We start from the raw sequence: 17,087 nt of genomic DNA, 5'->3' as shown, positions 1-17,087 counted from the left end.
GGTAAGAACGGTCCTTACTCAGCCCGTAGCAGCCACGTAAAACTTGCAACAACAAAGTAGAGGACGTCTAACTTGTTTTTGCAGGGCATGTTGTGATGTGATATGGTCTAGACGTGATGAAATATAAGTTGTTGTATAAGATGATCATGTTTTGTTGAAGTTATCGGCAACTGGCAGAAGCCTTATGGTTTTTTATTTATTGCATAAGATGCAAGAACCAAATAATTGCTTTACTTTATCGCTATGCGATAGCAATAGTTGCAAGAGCAATAGTTGGCGAGACGACCATGTGACAACACATTGATATAGATCAAGATGATGGAGATCATGGTGTCATGCCGGTGACGATGGAAATCATGACGATGCTTTGGAGATGGAAATCAAAGGCACAAGATGATGATGGCCATATCATGTCACATATTTTGATTGCATGAGATGTTTATCTTTTATACATCTTACTTTGCTTAGTTATGACGGTAGCATTATAAGATGATCTCTCACTAAATTTCAAGATAAAAGTGTTCTCCCTGAGTATGCACCGTTGCCAAAGTTCGTCGTGCCCAGACACCACGTGATGATCGGGTGTGATAAGCTCTACGTCCATCTACAACGGGTGCAAGTCAGTTTTGCACACGCAGAATACTCAGGTTAAACTTGACGAGTCTAGCATATGCAGATATGGCCTCGGAACACTGAGACCGAAAGGTCGAGCGTGAATCATATAGTTGAATCATATAGTAGGTATGATCAACACAGTGATGTTCACCATTGAAAACTACTCCATTTCACGTGATGATCGGACATGGTTTAGTTGATTTGGATCACGTGATCACTTAGAAGATTAGAGGGATGTATTTCTAAGTGTGAGTTCTTAAGTAATATGATTAATTGCACTTAAATTATCATGAACTTAGTCCTGGTAGTATTAGCATATCTATGTTGTAGATCAATAGCTCGTGTTTAGCTCCCCTGTTTTATTTTTGATATGTTCCTAGAGAAAACTAAGTTGAAAGATGTTAGTAGCAATGATGCGGATTGGATCCGTGATTTGAGGTTTATCATCATTGCTGCACAGAAGAATGATGTCCTTAATGCACCGCTAGGTGACTGACCTATTGCAGGAGTAGATGCAGACGTTATGAACGTTTGGCTAGCTCAATATGATGGCTACTTGATAGTTTAGTGCACCATGCTTAACAGCTTAGAATCGGGATTTCAAAGACGTTTTGAACGTCATGGACCATATGAGATGTTCCAGGAGTTGAAGTTAATATTTCAAGTAAATACCCGAGTTGAGAGATATGAAGTCTCCAACAAGTTCTATAGCTAAAAGATGGAGGAGAATAGCTCAAGCAGTGAGCATGTGCTCAGATTGTCTAGGTACTACAATCGCTTGAATCAAGTGGGAGTTGATCTTCCAGATAAAATAATGATTGACAGAATTCTCTAGTCACCATCACCAAGTTAGTAGAACTTCATGATGAACTATAATATGTAAGGGATAATGGAAATGATTCCCAAGCTCTTTGTGATGCTGAAATCGACGAAGGTAGAAATCAAGAAAAGCATCAAGTGTTGATGGTAAAACCACTAGTTTCAAGTAAAGGGACAAAGGGAAGAAAGGGGAACTTCAAGAAGAACGGCAAACAAGTTGCTGCTCAAGTGAAAAAACCCAAGTCTGGACCTAAGCCTGAAACTGAGTGCTTCTACTGCAAAGGGACTGGTCATTGGAAGCGGAACTACCCCAAGTAATTGGCGGATAAGAAGGATGGCAAAGTGAACATAGGTATATTTGATATACATGTTATTGATGTGTACTTTACTAGTGTTTATAGCAACCCCTCAGTATTTGATACTGGTTCAGTTGCTAAGAGTAGTAACTCGAAATGGGAGTTGCAAAATAAATAGAGACTAGTTAAGGGTGAAGTGACGATGTGTGTTGGAAGTGGTTCCAAGATTGATATGATCATCATCGCACACTCCCTATACTTTCGGGATTAGTGTTGAACCTAAATAAATGTTATTTGGTGTTTGCGTTGAGCATAAATATGATTGGATCATGTTTATTGCAATACGGTTATTCATATAAGTTAGAGAATAATTGTTGTTCTGTTTATATGAATAAAACCTTCTATGGTCATACACCCAATGAAAATGGTTTGTTGGATCTCGATCGTGGTGATACACGTTTTCATAATATTGAAGCTAAAAGATGCAATGTTAATAATGATAGTGCAACTTATTTGTGGCACTGCCGTTTAGGTCATATTGGTGTAAAGCGCATGAAGAAAATCCATGCTGATGGGCTTTTGGAATCACTTGATTATGAATCAGTTGAAGCTTGCAAACCATGCCTCATGGGCAAGATGACTAAGACTCCGTTCTCCGGAACAATGAAGCGAGCAACAGATTTGTTGGAAATCATACATACTGATGTATGTGGTCCGATGAATATTGAGGCTCGCGGCAGGTATCATTATTTTCTGATCTTCGCAGATGATTTGAGCAGATATGAGTATATCTACTTGATGAAACACAAGTCTAAAATATTTGAAAAGTTCAAAGAATTTCAGAGTGAAGTGGAGAATCATCGTAACAAAAATAAAGTTTCTACGATATGATCGCAGAAGTAAAATATTTGAGTTACGAGTTTGGCCTTCAGTTAAAACAATGTGAAATAGTTTCACTACTCACGCCACCTGGAACACCACAGTGTAATGGTGTGTCCGAACGTCGTAATCATACTTTACTAGATATGGTGCGATCTATGATGTCTCTTACAGATTTACCACTATCATTTTGGGGTTATGATTTAGAGACGGCTGCATTCACGTTAAATAGGGCACCATCGAAATCCGTTGAGACGACGCCTTACGAACCGTGGTTTGGCAAGAAACCAAAGTTGTCGTTTCTGAAAGTTTGGGCTTGCGATGCTTATGTGAAAAAGCTTCAACCTGATAAGCTCGAACCCAAATCGGAGAAATGTGTCTTCATAGGATACCCAAAGGAAACTGTTGGGTACACCTTCTATCACAGATCCGAAGGCAAGATTTTCGTTGCTAAGAATGGATCCTTTCTAGAGAAGGAGTTTCTCTCGAAAGAAGTGAGTGGGAGGAAAGTAGAACTTGATGAGGTAACTGTACCTACTCCCTTGTTGGAAAGTAGTACATCACAGAAAACGGTCTCCGTGACACCTACACCAATTAGTGAGGAAGCTAATGATAATGATCATGAAACTTCAGATGAAGTTACTACCGAACCTCGTAGATCAACCAGAATAAGATCCGCACCAGAGTAGTATGGTAATCCTGTTCTGGAAGTCATGCTACTAGATCATGATGAACCTACGAACTATGAAGAAGCGATGGTGAGCCCAGATTCCGCAAAATGGCTAGAATCCATGAAATCTGAGATGGGATCCATGTATGAGAACAAAGTATGGACTTTGGTTGACTTGCCCGTTGATCAGCAAGCAATTGAGAATAAATGGATCTTCAAGAAGAAGACTGACGCTGACGGTAATGTTACTGTCTACAAAGCTCGACTTGTTGCAAAAGGTTTTCGACAAGTTCAAAGTGTTGACTATGATGAGAGTTTCTCACACGTATCTATGCTTAAGTCTATCCGAATCATGTTAGCAATTGCCTCTTTTTATGATTATGAAATTTGGCAGATGGATGTCAAAACTGCATTCCTGAGTGGATTTCTGGAAGAAGAGTTGTATATGATGCAACCGGAAGGTTTTGTCGATCCAAAGGGAGCTAACAAAGTGTGCAAGCTCCAGCGATCCATTTATGGACTGGTGCAAGCCTCTCGGACTTGGAATAAACGCTTTGATAAGTTGATCAAATCATATAGTTTTATACAGACTTGCGGTGAAGCCTGTATTTACAAGAAAGTGAGTGGGAGCACTACAACATTTTTGATAAGTATATGTGTATGACATATTGTTGATCGGAGATAATGTAGATTTATTCTGCAAAGCATAAAGGAATGTTTGAAAGGAATTTTTCAAAGAAAGACCTCGGTGAAGCTGCTTACACATTGAGCATCAAGATCTATAGAGTTAGATCAAGACGCTTGATAAGTTTTTCAATGAGTACATACCTTGACAAGATTTTGAAGTAGTTCAAAATGGAACAGTCAAAGAAGGAGTTCTTGCCTGTGTTACAAAGGTGTGAAGTTGAGTAAGACTCAAAACCCGACCACGACAGAAGATAGAGAGAGAATGAAAGTCATTCCCTATGCCTCAGCCATAGGTTCTATAAAGTATGCCATGCTGTATACCAGACCTATTGTATACCCCGCCCTGAGTTTGGCAAGGGAGTACAATAGTGATCTAGGATTAGATCACTAGACATTGGTCAAAATTATCCTTAGTGGAATAAGGATATGTTTCTCGATTATGGAGGTGACAAAAGGTTCGTCGTAAAAGGTTACATCGATGCAAGTTTTGACACTAATCTAGATGACTCAAAGTCTTAATCTGGATACATATTGAAAGTGGGAGCAATTAGCTAGAGTAGCTTAGTGCAAAACATTGTTGACATCGAAATTTGCAAAATACTTATGAATCTGAATGTGGCAGACCCGTTGACTAAACTTCTCTCACAAACAAAACATGATCACACCTTAGTACTCTTTAGGCGTTAATCACATAACGATGTGAACTAGATTATTGAATCTAGTAAACCCTTTGGGTGTTGGTCACATGACGATGTGAACTATGGGTGTTAATCACATAGTGATGTGAACTATTGATGTTAAATCACATGGTGATGTGAACTAGATTATTGACTCTTGTGCAAGTGGGAGACTGAAGGAAATATGCCCTAGAGGCAATAATAAAGTTATTATTTATTTCCTTATTTCATGATAAATATTTATTATTCATGCTAGAATTGTATTAACCGGAAACATAATACATGTGTGAATACATAGACAAACAGAGTGTCACTAGTATGCCTCTACTTGACTAGCTCGTTGAATCAAAGATGGTTAAGTGTCCTAGCCATAGACATGAGTTGTCATTTGATTAACGGGGTCACATCATTAGAGAATGATGTGATTGACTTGACCCATTCCGTTAGCATATCACTTGATCGTTTAGTTTGTTGCTATTGCTTTCTTCATGACTTATACATGTTCCTATGACTATGAGATTATGCAACTCCCATTTACCGAAGGAACACTTTGTGTGCTACCAAACGTCACAATGTAACTGGGTGATTATAAAGGTGCTCTACAGGTGTCTCCAAAGGTACATGTTGGGTTGGCGTATTTCGAGATTAGGATTTGTCACTCCGATTGTCAGAGAGGTATCTCTGGGCCCTCTCGGTAATGAACATCACTTAAGCCTTGCAAGCATTGCAACTAATGAGTTAGTTGCGGGATGATGTATTATGGAACGAGTAAAGAGACTTGCCGGTAACGAGATTGAACTAGGTATTGAGATACCGACGATCGAATCTCGGGCAAGTAACATACCGATGACAAAGGGAACAACGTATGTTGTTATGCGGTCTGACTGATAAAGATCTTCGTAGAAAATGTAGGAGCCAAATGAGCATCCAGGTTCCGCTATTGGTTATTGACCAGAGACATGTCTCGGTCATGTCTACATTGTTCTCGAACCCGTAGGGTCCGCACGCTTAACGTTACGGTGACAGTGTCATTATGAGCTTATATATTTTGATGTACCGAAGGTTGTTCGGAGTCTCGGATATGATCACGGACATGACGAGGAGTCTCGAAATTGTCGAGACATGAAGATTGATATATTGGAAGCCTATGTTTGGACATCGGAAGTGTTCCGGGTGAAATCAGCATTTTACCGAAGTACCGGGAGGTTACCGGAACCCCCCGGTAACCTAATAGGCCTTAATGGGCCTAGTGGAGGAAGTGGAGAGGAGGGCAGCCACGTGCCCCTTCCCCCCAGTCCGAATTGGACAAGGAGGGGGATCGGCGCCCCCCCCCCTTTTCCTTTTCCCTCTCTCTCCTTCTCCCCCAAGTTCTAGTCCAACATGGAAAGGGGGGAAGTCCTACTCCCAGGAGGAGTAGGACTCCTCCTGGTGCGCCCCTTGCTTGGCCGCACCTCCTCCCCCTTGCTCCTTTATATACAGGGGCAGGGGGACACCCCAGACACAAGTTGATCAGTTGATCTCTCCCAGCCGTGTGCGGTGCCCCCTCCACCATATTCCACCTCGGTCATTGTTGGGGAACGTAGTAATTTCAAAATTTTCCTACGCTCACGCAAGATCATAGTGATGCATAGCAACGAGAGGGGGAGAGTGTGATCTACGTACCCTTGTAGATCGACAACGGAAGCGTTAACTTGGTTGATGTAGTCGTACGTCTTCACGGCCCGACCGATCAAGCACCGAAACTACGGCACCTCCGAGTTCTAACACACGTTCAGCTCGATGACGATCCCCGGACTCCGATCCAGCAAAGTGTCGGGGAAGAGTTCCGTCAGCGCGACGGCGTGGTGACGATCTTGATGTACTACCATCGCAGGGCTTCGCCTAAGCACGGCTACAATATGACCGAGGTGGAATATGGTGGAGGGGGGCACCGCACACGGCTAAGGAACGATCACGAAGATCAACTTGTGTCTATGGGGTGCCCCTTGCCTCAGTATATAAAGGATGGAGGAGGAGGAGGCCGGCCAAGGCAATTGGTGCGGCCAGGATGTGGAGTCCTACTAGGACTCCAAGTCCTAGTAGGAGTCCACCAAGAGGGGAGGAAGGGAGAAGGAAGTGGAGGAGAAGGAAAGGTGGCCGGCCCCCTTTTCCCTAGTCCAATTCGGACTAGAGGGGAGGGGGGCGCAGCAGCCCCTTGGCCCTTTTTCCTCTTCCCACTAAAGCCCATCAAGGCCCATTGCTTCTCCCGTAACTACCCGGTACTCCGAAAAATACTCGAATCACTCGGAACCTTTCCGATGTCCGAATATAGTCGTCCAATATATCGATCTTTACGTCTCGACCATTTCGAGACTCCTCGTCATGTCCCTGATCTCATCCGGGACTCCGAACTCCTTCGGTACATCAAAACTCATAAACTCATAATATAACTGTCATCGAAACCTTAAGCGTGCGGACCCTACGGGTTCGAGAACAATGTAGACATGACCGAGACACGTCTCCGGTCAATAACCAATAGCGGGACCTAGATGCCCATATTGGCTCCTATATATTCTACGAAGATCTTTATCGGTCAGACCGCATAACAACATACGTTGTTCCCTTTGTCATCGGTATGTTACTTGCCCGAGATTCGATCGTCGGTATCTCAATACCTAGTTCAATCTCGTTACCGGCAAGTCTCTTTACTCGTTCCGTAATACATCATCCCGCAACTAACTCATTAGTTGCAATGCTTGCAAGGCTTAAGTGATGTGCATTACCGAGAGGGCCCAGAGATACCTCTCCGACAATCGGAGTGACAAATCCTAATCTCAAAATACGCCAACCCAACATGTACCTTTGGAGACACCTGTAGAGCACCTTTATAATCACCCAGTTACGTTGTGACGTTTGGTAGCACACAAAGTGTTCCTCCGGCAAACGGGAGTTGCATAATCTCATAGTCATATGAACATGTATAAGTCATGAAGAAAGCAATAGCAACATACTAAACGATCGGGTGCTAAGCTAATGGAATGGGTCATGTCAATCAGATCATTCAACTAATGATGTGATCCCGTTAATCAAATAACAACTCTTTGTCCATGGTTAGGAAACATAACCATCTTTGATTAACGAGCTAGTCAAGTAGAGGCATACTAGTGACACTCTGTTTGTCTATGTATTCACACATGTATTATGTTTCCGATTAATACAATTCTATCATGAATAATAAGCATTTATCATGATATAAGGAAATAAATAATAACTTTATTATTGCCTCTAGGGCATATTTCCTTCAGTCTCCCATTTGCACTAGAGTCAATAATCTAGATCACATCGCCATGTGATTTAACATCGATAGTTCACATCATCATGTGATTAACACCCATAGTTCACATCGCCATGTGACCAACACCCAAAGGGTTTACTAGATTCAGTAATCTAGTTCACATTGCTATGTGATTAACACCCAAAGAGTACTAAGGTGTGATCATGTTTTGCTTGCGAGAGAATCTTAGTCAACGGATCTGCCACATTCAGATCCGCATGTATTTTGCAAATTTCCATGTCAACAATGCTCTGCATGGAGCTACTCTAGCTAATCGCTCCCACTTTCAATATGTATCTAGACCGAGACTTAGAGTCATCTAGATTAGTGTCAAAACTTGCATCGGCGTAACCCTTTACGACGAACCTTTTTTCACTTCCATAATCGAGAAACATATCCTTATTCCACTAAGGATAATTTTGACCGCTGTCCAGTGATCTACTCCTAGATCACTATCGTACTCCCTTGCCAAACTCAGTGGTAGGGCATACAATAGATCTGGTATACAGCATGGCATACTTTATAGAACCTATGACCAAGGCATAGGGAATGACATTCATTCTCTTTCTATCTTCTGCCGTGGTCGGGCTTTGAGTCTTACTCAATTTCACACCTTGTAACATAGGCAAGAAACTCTTTCTTTGACTGTTCCATTTTGAACTACTTCAAAATCTTGTCAAGGTATGTATTTATTGAAAAAACTTATCAAGCATCTTGATCTATCTCTATAGATCTTGATGCTCAATATGTAAGCATCTTCACCGAGGTCTTTCTTTGAAAAACTCCTTTCAAACACTCCTTTATGCTTTGCAGAATAATTCTACATTATTTCCGATCAACAATATGTCATTCACATATACTTATCAGAAATGCTGTAGTGCTCCCACTCACTTTCTTGTAAATACAGGCTTCACCACAAGTCTGTATAAAACTATATGCTTTGATCAACTTATCAAAGCGTATATTCCAACTCCGAGATGCTTACACCAGTCCATAGATGGATCGCTGGAGTTTGCACATTTTGTTAACACCTTTAGGATTGACAAAAACTTCTGTTTGCATCATATACAACTCTTCTTTAAGAAATCCATTAAGGATTGCAGTTTTGTTATCCATTTGCCAGATTTCATAAAATGCGGCAATTGCTAACATGATTCGGACAGATTTAAGCATAGATACGAGTGAGAAACTCTCATCGTAGTCAACACCTTGAACTTGTCGAAAACCTTTTGCGACAATTCTAGCTTTGTAGATAGTAACACTACTATCAGCGTCCGTCTTCCTCTTGAAGATCCATTTATTCTCAATTGCTTGCCGATCATCAGGCAAGTCAACCAAAGTCCATACTTTGTTCTCATACATGGATCCCATCTCAGATTTCATGGCCTCAAGCCATTTTGCGGAATCTGGGCTCATCATCGCTTCCTCATAGTTCGCAAGTTCGTCATGGTCTAGTAACATGACTTCCAGAACAGGATTACAGTATCACTCTGGTGCGTATCTCACTCTGGTTTACCTGCGAGATTCGGTAGTAACTTGATCTGAAGTTACATGATCATCATCATTAGCTTCCTCACTAATTGGTGTAGTAGTCACAGTAACAGATTTCTGTGATGAACTACTTTTTAATAAGGGAGAAGGTACAATTACCTTATCAAGTTTTTACTTTCCTCCCACTCACTTCTTTCGAGAGAAACTCCTTCTCCAGAAAGTTTCCGAACTTAGCAACAAAAGTCTTGCCTTCGGATCTGTGATAGAAGGTGTATCCAATAGTTTCCTTTGGATATCCTATGAAGATTTACTTCTCCGATTTGGGTTCGAGCTTATCATGTTGAAACTTTTTCACATAAGCATCGCAGTCCCAAACTTTAAGAAACGACAGCTTAGGTTTCTTGCCAAACCATAGTTCACACGGTGTCATCTCAACGGATTTAGATGGTGCCCTATTTAACGTGAATGCAGCTGTCTCTAATGCATAACCCTAAAATGATAGTGGTAGATCGGTAAGAGACATCATAGATCACACTATATCTAATAAAGTACGGTTATGACGTTCGGACACACCATTACACTATGGTGTTCCAGGTGGCGTGAGTAGTGAAACTATTTCACATTGTTTTAATTGAAGACCAAACTCGTGACTCAAATATTTTACCTCTGCGATCATATCGTAGAAACTTTTATTTTCTTGTCACGATGATTTTCCACTTCACTCTGAAATTCTTTGAACTTTTCAAATGTTTCAGACTTATGTTTCATCAAGCAGATATACCCATATCTGCTCAAATCATATGTGAAGGTCAGAAAATAACGATACCCGCCGCGAGCTTCAACACTCATCGGATCGCATACATCAGTATGTATTATTTCCAATAAGTCAGTTGCTCGCTCCATTGTTCCGGAGAACAGAGTCTTTAGTCATCTTGCCCATAAGGCATGGTTCGCAAGCACCAAGTGATTCATAATCAAGTGATTCCAAAATCCCATCAGCATGGAGTTTCTTCATGCGCTTTACACCAATATGACCTAAACGGCAGTGCCACAAATAAGTTGCACTCTCATTATTAACTTTGCATCTTTTGGTTTCAACATTATGAATATGTGTATCACTACGATCGAGATCCAATGAACTTGTCTCATTGGGTGTATGACCATCAAAGGTTTTATTCATGTAAACAGAACAACAATTATTCTCCGACTTTAATGAATAACCGTATTGCAATAAACATGATCAAATCATATTCATGCTCAACGCAAAAACCAAATAACACTTATTTAGGTTCAACACTAATCCCGAAAGTATAGGGGAGTGTGCGATGATGATCATATCAATCTTGGAACTACTTCCAACACACATCGTCACTTCATCCTTAACTAGTCTCTGATTATTCTGCAACTCCTGTTTCTAGTTACTACTCTTAGCAACTGATCCAGTATCAAATACTGAGGGGTTGCTATAAACACTAGTAAAGTACACATCAATAACATGTATATCAAATATACCTTTGTTCACTTTGCCATCCTTCCTATCCGCCAAATACTTGGGGCAGTTCCACTTCCAGTGACCAGTCCCTTTGCAGTAGAAGCACTTAGTCTCAGGCTTAGGACCAGACTTGGGCTTCTTCACTTGAGCAGCAACTTGCTTGCCGTTCTTCTTGAAGTTCCCCTTCTTCCCTTTGCCCTTTTCTTGAAACTAGTGATCTTGTCAACCATCAACACTTGATGCTCTTTCTTGATTTCTACCTTCACCGATTTCATCATCATGAAAAGCTCGGGATTCGTTTTCGTCATCCCTTGCATACTATAGTTCATCATGAAGTTCTACTAACTTGGTGATGGTGACTAGAGAATTCTATCAATCACTATCTTATCTGGAAGATTAACTCCCACTTGATTCAAGCGATTGCAGTACCCAGACAATCTGAGCACATGCTCACTAGTTGAGCGATTCTCCTCCATCTTTTAGCTATAGAACTTGTTGGAGACTTCATATCTCTCAACTCGGGTATTTGCTTGAAATATTAATTTCAACTCCTGGAACATCTCATATGTTCCATGACGTTCAAAACGTCTTTGAAGTCCCGTTTCTAAGCCATTAAGCATGGTGCACTAAACTATCAAGTAGTCATCATATTGAGCTATCCAAACGTTCATAACGTCTGCATCTGCTCCTGCAATAGGTCCGTCACCTAGCGGTGCATCAAGGACATAATTCTTCTGTGCAGCAATGAGGATAAACCTCAGATCACGGATCCAATCCGCATCATTGCTACTAACATCTTTGAACACAATTTTCTCTAGGAACATATCAAAATAAACACAGGGAAGCAACAACGCGAGCTATTGATCTACAACATAATTTGCAAAATACTACTAGGACTAAGTTCATGATAAATTTAAGTTCAATTTAATCATATTACTTAAGAACTCCCACTTAGATAGACATCCCTCTAATCCTCTAAGTGATCACGTGATCCAAATCAACTAAACCATGTCCGATCATCACGTGAGATGGAGCAGTTTCATTGGTGAACATCACTATGTTGATCATATCTACTATATGATTCACGCTCGACTTTTCGGTCTCCGTGTTCCGAGGCCATATCTGTATATGCTTGGCTCGTCAAGTATAACCTGAGTATTCCGCGTGTGCAACTGTTTTGCACCCGTTGTATTTGAACGTAGAGCCTATCACACCCGATCATCACGTGGTGTCTCAGCACGAAGAACTTTCGCAACAGTGCATACTCAGGGAGAACACTTCTTGATAATTAGTGAGAGATCATCTTAAAATGCTACCGTCAAACTAATCAAAAATAATATGTATAAAAGATAAACATCATATGCAATCAAAATATGTGACCTGATATGGCCATCATCATCTTGCTTCTTTGATCTCCATCTCCAAAGTACTGTCATGATCTATATCGTCACCGGCATGACACCATGATCTTCATCATCTTGATCTATATCAATGTGTCGTCACGTGGTCGTCTCGCCAACAATTGCTCTTGCAACTATTGCTATCGCATAGCGATAAAGTAAAGCAATTATTGGGCGCTTGCATCTTATGCAATAGAAAGACAACCATAAGGATTTTGCCAGTTGCCGATAACTTCAACAAAACATGATCATCTCATACAACAACTTATATCTCATCACGTCTTGACCATATCACATCACAACATGCCCTGCAAAAACAAGTTAGACGTCCTCTACTTTGTTGTTGCAAGTTTTACGTGGCTGCTACGGGCTTAGCAAGAACCGTTCTTACCTACGCATCAAAAACCACAACGATAGTTTATCAAGTTGGTGCTGTTTTATCCTTCACAAGGACCGGGCGTAGCCACACTCGGTTCAACTAAAGTTGGAGAAACTGTCACCCGCAAGCCACCTATGTGCAAAGCACGTCGGGAGAACCGGTCTCGCGTAAGCGTACGCGTAATGTCGGTCCGGGCCGCTTCGTCCAACAATACCGCCGAACCAAAGTATGACATGCTGGTAAGCAGTATGACTTATATCGCCCACAACTCACTTGTGTTCTACTCGTGCATATAACATCAACATATAAAACCTAGGCTCTGATACCACTGTTGGGGAACGTAGTAATTTCAAAATTTTCCTACGCTCACGCAAGATCATAGTGATGCATAGCAACGAGAGGGGGAGAGTGTGATCTACGTACCCTTGTAGATCGACAACAGAAGCGTTAACTTGGTTGATGTAGTCGTATGTCTTCACGGCCCGATCGATCAAGCACCAAAACTACGGCACCTCCGAGTTCTAGCACATGTTCAGCTCGATGACGATCCCCGGACTCCGATCCAGCAAAGTGTCGGGGAAGAGTTCCGTCAGCGCGATGGCGTGGTGACGATCTTGATGTACTACCGTCGCAGGGCTTCGCCTAAGCACCGCTACAATATGACCGAGGTGGAATATGGTGGAGGGGGGCACCGCACACGGCTAAGGAACGATCACGAAGATCAAATTGTGTCTATGGGGTGCCCCTTGCCTCAGTATATAAAGGATGGAGGAGGAGGAGGCCGGCCAAGGCAATTGGTGCGGCCAGGATGTGGAGTCCTACTAGGACTCCAAGTCCTAGTAGGAGTCCACCAAAAGGGGAGGAAGGGAGAAGGAAGTGGAGGAGAAGGAAAGGTGGCCGGCCCCCTTTTCCCTAGTCCAATTCGGACTAGAGGGGAGGGGGGGGGTGCAGCAGCCCCTTGGCCCTTTTTCCTCTTCCCACTAAAGTCCATCAAGGCCCATTGCTTCTCCCGTAACTACCCGGTACTCCGAAAAATACTCGAATCACTCGGAACCTTTCCGATGTCCGAATATAGTCGTCCAATATATCGATCTTTACGTCTCGACCATTTCGAGACTCCTCGTCATGTCCCTGATCTCATCCGGGACTCTGAACTCCTTCGGTACATCAAAACTCATAAACTCATAATATAACTGTCATCGAAACCTTAAGCGTGCGGACCCTACGGTTTCGAGAACAATGTAGACATGACCGAGACACGTCTCCGGTCAATAACCAATAGCGGGACCTGGATGCCCATATTGGCTCCTACATATTCTACGAAGATCTTTATCGGTCAGACCGCATAACAACATACGTTGTTCCCTTTGTCATCGGTATGTTACTTGCCCGAGATTCGATCGTCGGTAGCTCAATACCTAGTTCAATCTCGTACCGGCAAGTCTCTTTACTCGTTCCGTAATACATCATCCCGCAACTAACTCATTAGTTGCAATGCTTGCAAGGCTTAAGTGATGTGCATTACCGAGAGGGCCCAGAGATACCTCTCCGACAATCGGAGTGACAAATCCTAATCTCAAAATATGCCAACCCAACATGTACCTTTGGAGACACCTGTAGAGCACCTTTATAATCACCCAGTTACGTTGTGACGTTTGGTAGCACACAAAGTGTTCCTCCGGCAAACGGGAGTTGCATAATCTCATAGTCATAGGAACATGTATAAGTCATGAAGAAAGCAATAGCAACATACTAAATGATCGGGTGCTAAGCTAATGGAATGGGTCATGTCAATCAGATCATTCAACTAATGATGTGATCCCGTTAATCAAATAACAACTCTTTGTCCATGGTTAGGAAACATAACCATCTTTGATTAACGAGCTAGTCAAGTAGAGGCATACTAGTGACACTCTGTTTGTCTATGTATTCATACATGTATTATGTTTCCGATTAATACAATTCTAGCATGAATAATAAACATTTATCATGATATAAGGAAATAAATAATAACTTTATTATTGCCTCTAGGGCATATTTCCTTCAGTCATATCGTAGCGGTGCTTAGGCGAAGCCCTGTGTCGGTAGCAACATCATCACCGTCACCACGCCGTCATGCTGATGGAACTCTCCCGTGAAGCTCTACTGGATCGGAGTTCGCGGGACGTCATCGAGCTGAACGTGTGCTGAACTCGGAGGTGCCGTGCGTTCGGTACTTCGGTCGGATCGTGAAGACGTACGACTACATCAACCGCGTTGTGCTAACGCTTCCGCTTTCGGTCTACGAGGGTATGTGGACAACACTCTCCCCTCTCGTTGCTATGCATCACCATGATCTTGTGTGTGCGTAGGAATTTTTTTGAAATTACTATGTTCCCCAACATAAACATGTTCCAACAAGGAATAAACTCCAATCTTCACCTGCAACTAGCAACGCTATAAGAGGGTCTGAGCAAAGCGGTAACATAGCCAAACAACGATTTGCTAGGACAAGGTGGGTTAGAGGTTTGACATGGAATATGGGTGGCATGATAAGAAAGTGGTAGGTATCGTAGCATAGGCATAGCAATAGAGCGAGCATCTAGCAAGCAAAGATAGAAGTGATTTCGAGGGTATGGTCATCTTGCCTGCAAAGTTCTCCGAGTTGACGTTAGCTTGATCCTCGTAAACGTACTCAACGGGCTCCTCGATCACGTACTCGTCTCCCGGCTCTACCCAAAGCAAGAACACAAGCAAAGGGAGACACAATCAACCACGTGCAATGCACAAGCAACATGATGCAAAACATGGCATGGTATGCGGGATGCGGTATGCGATGCATATGCATGATTCGGAAAAGGAATGATTGAACTTGGCCTCAAATTGGAAATCCAAGAGTGCCACTAGAAAGAGGAGTTGATTTCGATCGAAATCGATATAAAGATCACCGGAATCGGATGCACGTTTTGCAAATGGCAAACAAAACAAATATGGCACAAAGCTGTGATTAACAGCACGAGGCCACCTAAATGCATCAAGAACAAGCTACTGCACTCTAACATAGCAACAAAAAATATGGCAGGGATCCACTCAAGATGCTTGACAAAAGATGAACACTGAGCTACGGCTAATTTACTCAATAGCAGGTTCAAATAAGCATGGCAAAAGTGCAAAAGATATCAGGTTACAGACTTAGTAAAATTAACAACATGGCAGAAATTTAACATCAGGAAGCAATGTTTAGAGCAAGATAACAACATGCTACAGGAGCATATCATGGCAAAGCAAGGCATGGTATGAAGCTACTCAAAGCATACAACAAAAGTCCCTTACTGACCACAAGCCAAAAGGGATCAGAAAATACAATGGCAACCATGTGAACATAGTAATTATCGTTAACAGATTCAGACTTAGTAGAAAACTGGAACATGGCAAAACAGATATTAAGTAGGCATGTTTACGAGCTCGATGCACTCACCAGAAGGCATTGCATGACAAACTAAGCATACACCCAACAATTAGACATGACATAGAAGCTAAACATGGCAAGAACAACAACATAGCATGCATGGATCAACTACAACAAGCTCGGCAAAAATGCTTAACACGTAAACATTCTGCCAGGAACATTTTATAGCAAAAGTAGAGCTCGATTGAGTCAAGCTAGGGTGCTCCATAATTGCAAATAAAGATATGGATGGATAGAGCACAACAATACATACAAAACATCCTTACTGATCATGCTCAGAAGAGGCATGGATCACTCTGTAGCAACATGAATACAAGGCATAAAAATATTGACAGGACAAAGACTTAGAATATTTCTAAGTCCCTGAAATCAGCAACATTACTAGGGCTACTTTGCATGCTTGTGCTAGTCACCACAGAGATCAAAAAAATACATGGCATACACCCCTGTAAAGATGGCATGGCATACTTCAAAACATATGTAGGGCTCAAGTTCATAGGAGGCACACATCAATCATGGCAAAAATGACAAATGACCAATTACTGATATGAATCTGAAACTAACAGAAACTAGCACACTTCCAACAATATTTAGAGAATCAACATGAGCTCAAATGAACATGATACAATGAGATGAAATGAAGTACTCGTCAGACGAACAATTTGATATGCTACACACCCAAAACGGAGCCACGGATGCAGAGTTATGGCATGATGAAAAATGCATAAATTACTGGAAATTAGGGCAAAAGTCAACCGAGGTTAGGGTTTCAGATCTAGATCCGGATCGGCCGGGCGCGGACTTCGAGGTTCGCCGACCGGAGTTACTGTAGATGGCGGCCGGAGTCGAGGAGGAGGGAGGAGAGGTCGCCCGGGGCTTCAGAGGTCGCCGAAGGCGACACGGCGGCACGGCGGCGAGGTC

Source organism: Triticum aestivum, chromosome 4A (genome assembly GCF_018294505.1).
Source record: "Triticum aestivum cultivar Chinese Spring chromosome 4A, IWGSC CS RefSeq v2.1, whole genome shotgun sequence".
Lineage (NCBI taxonomy): Eukaryota > Viridiplantae > Streptophyta > Magnoliopsida > Poales > Poaceae > Triticum > Triticum aestivum.
This window is presented reverse-complemented; position numbering follows the sequence as displayed.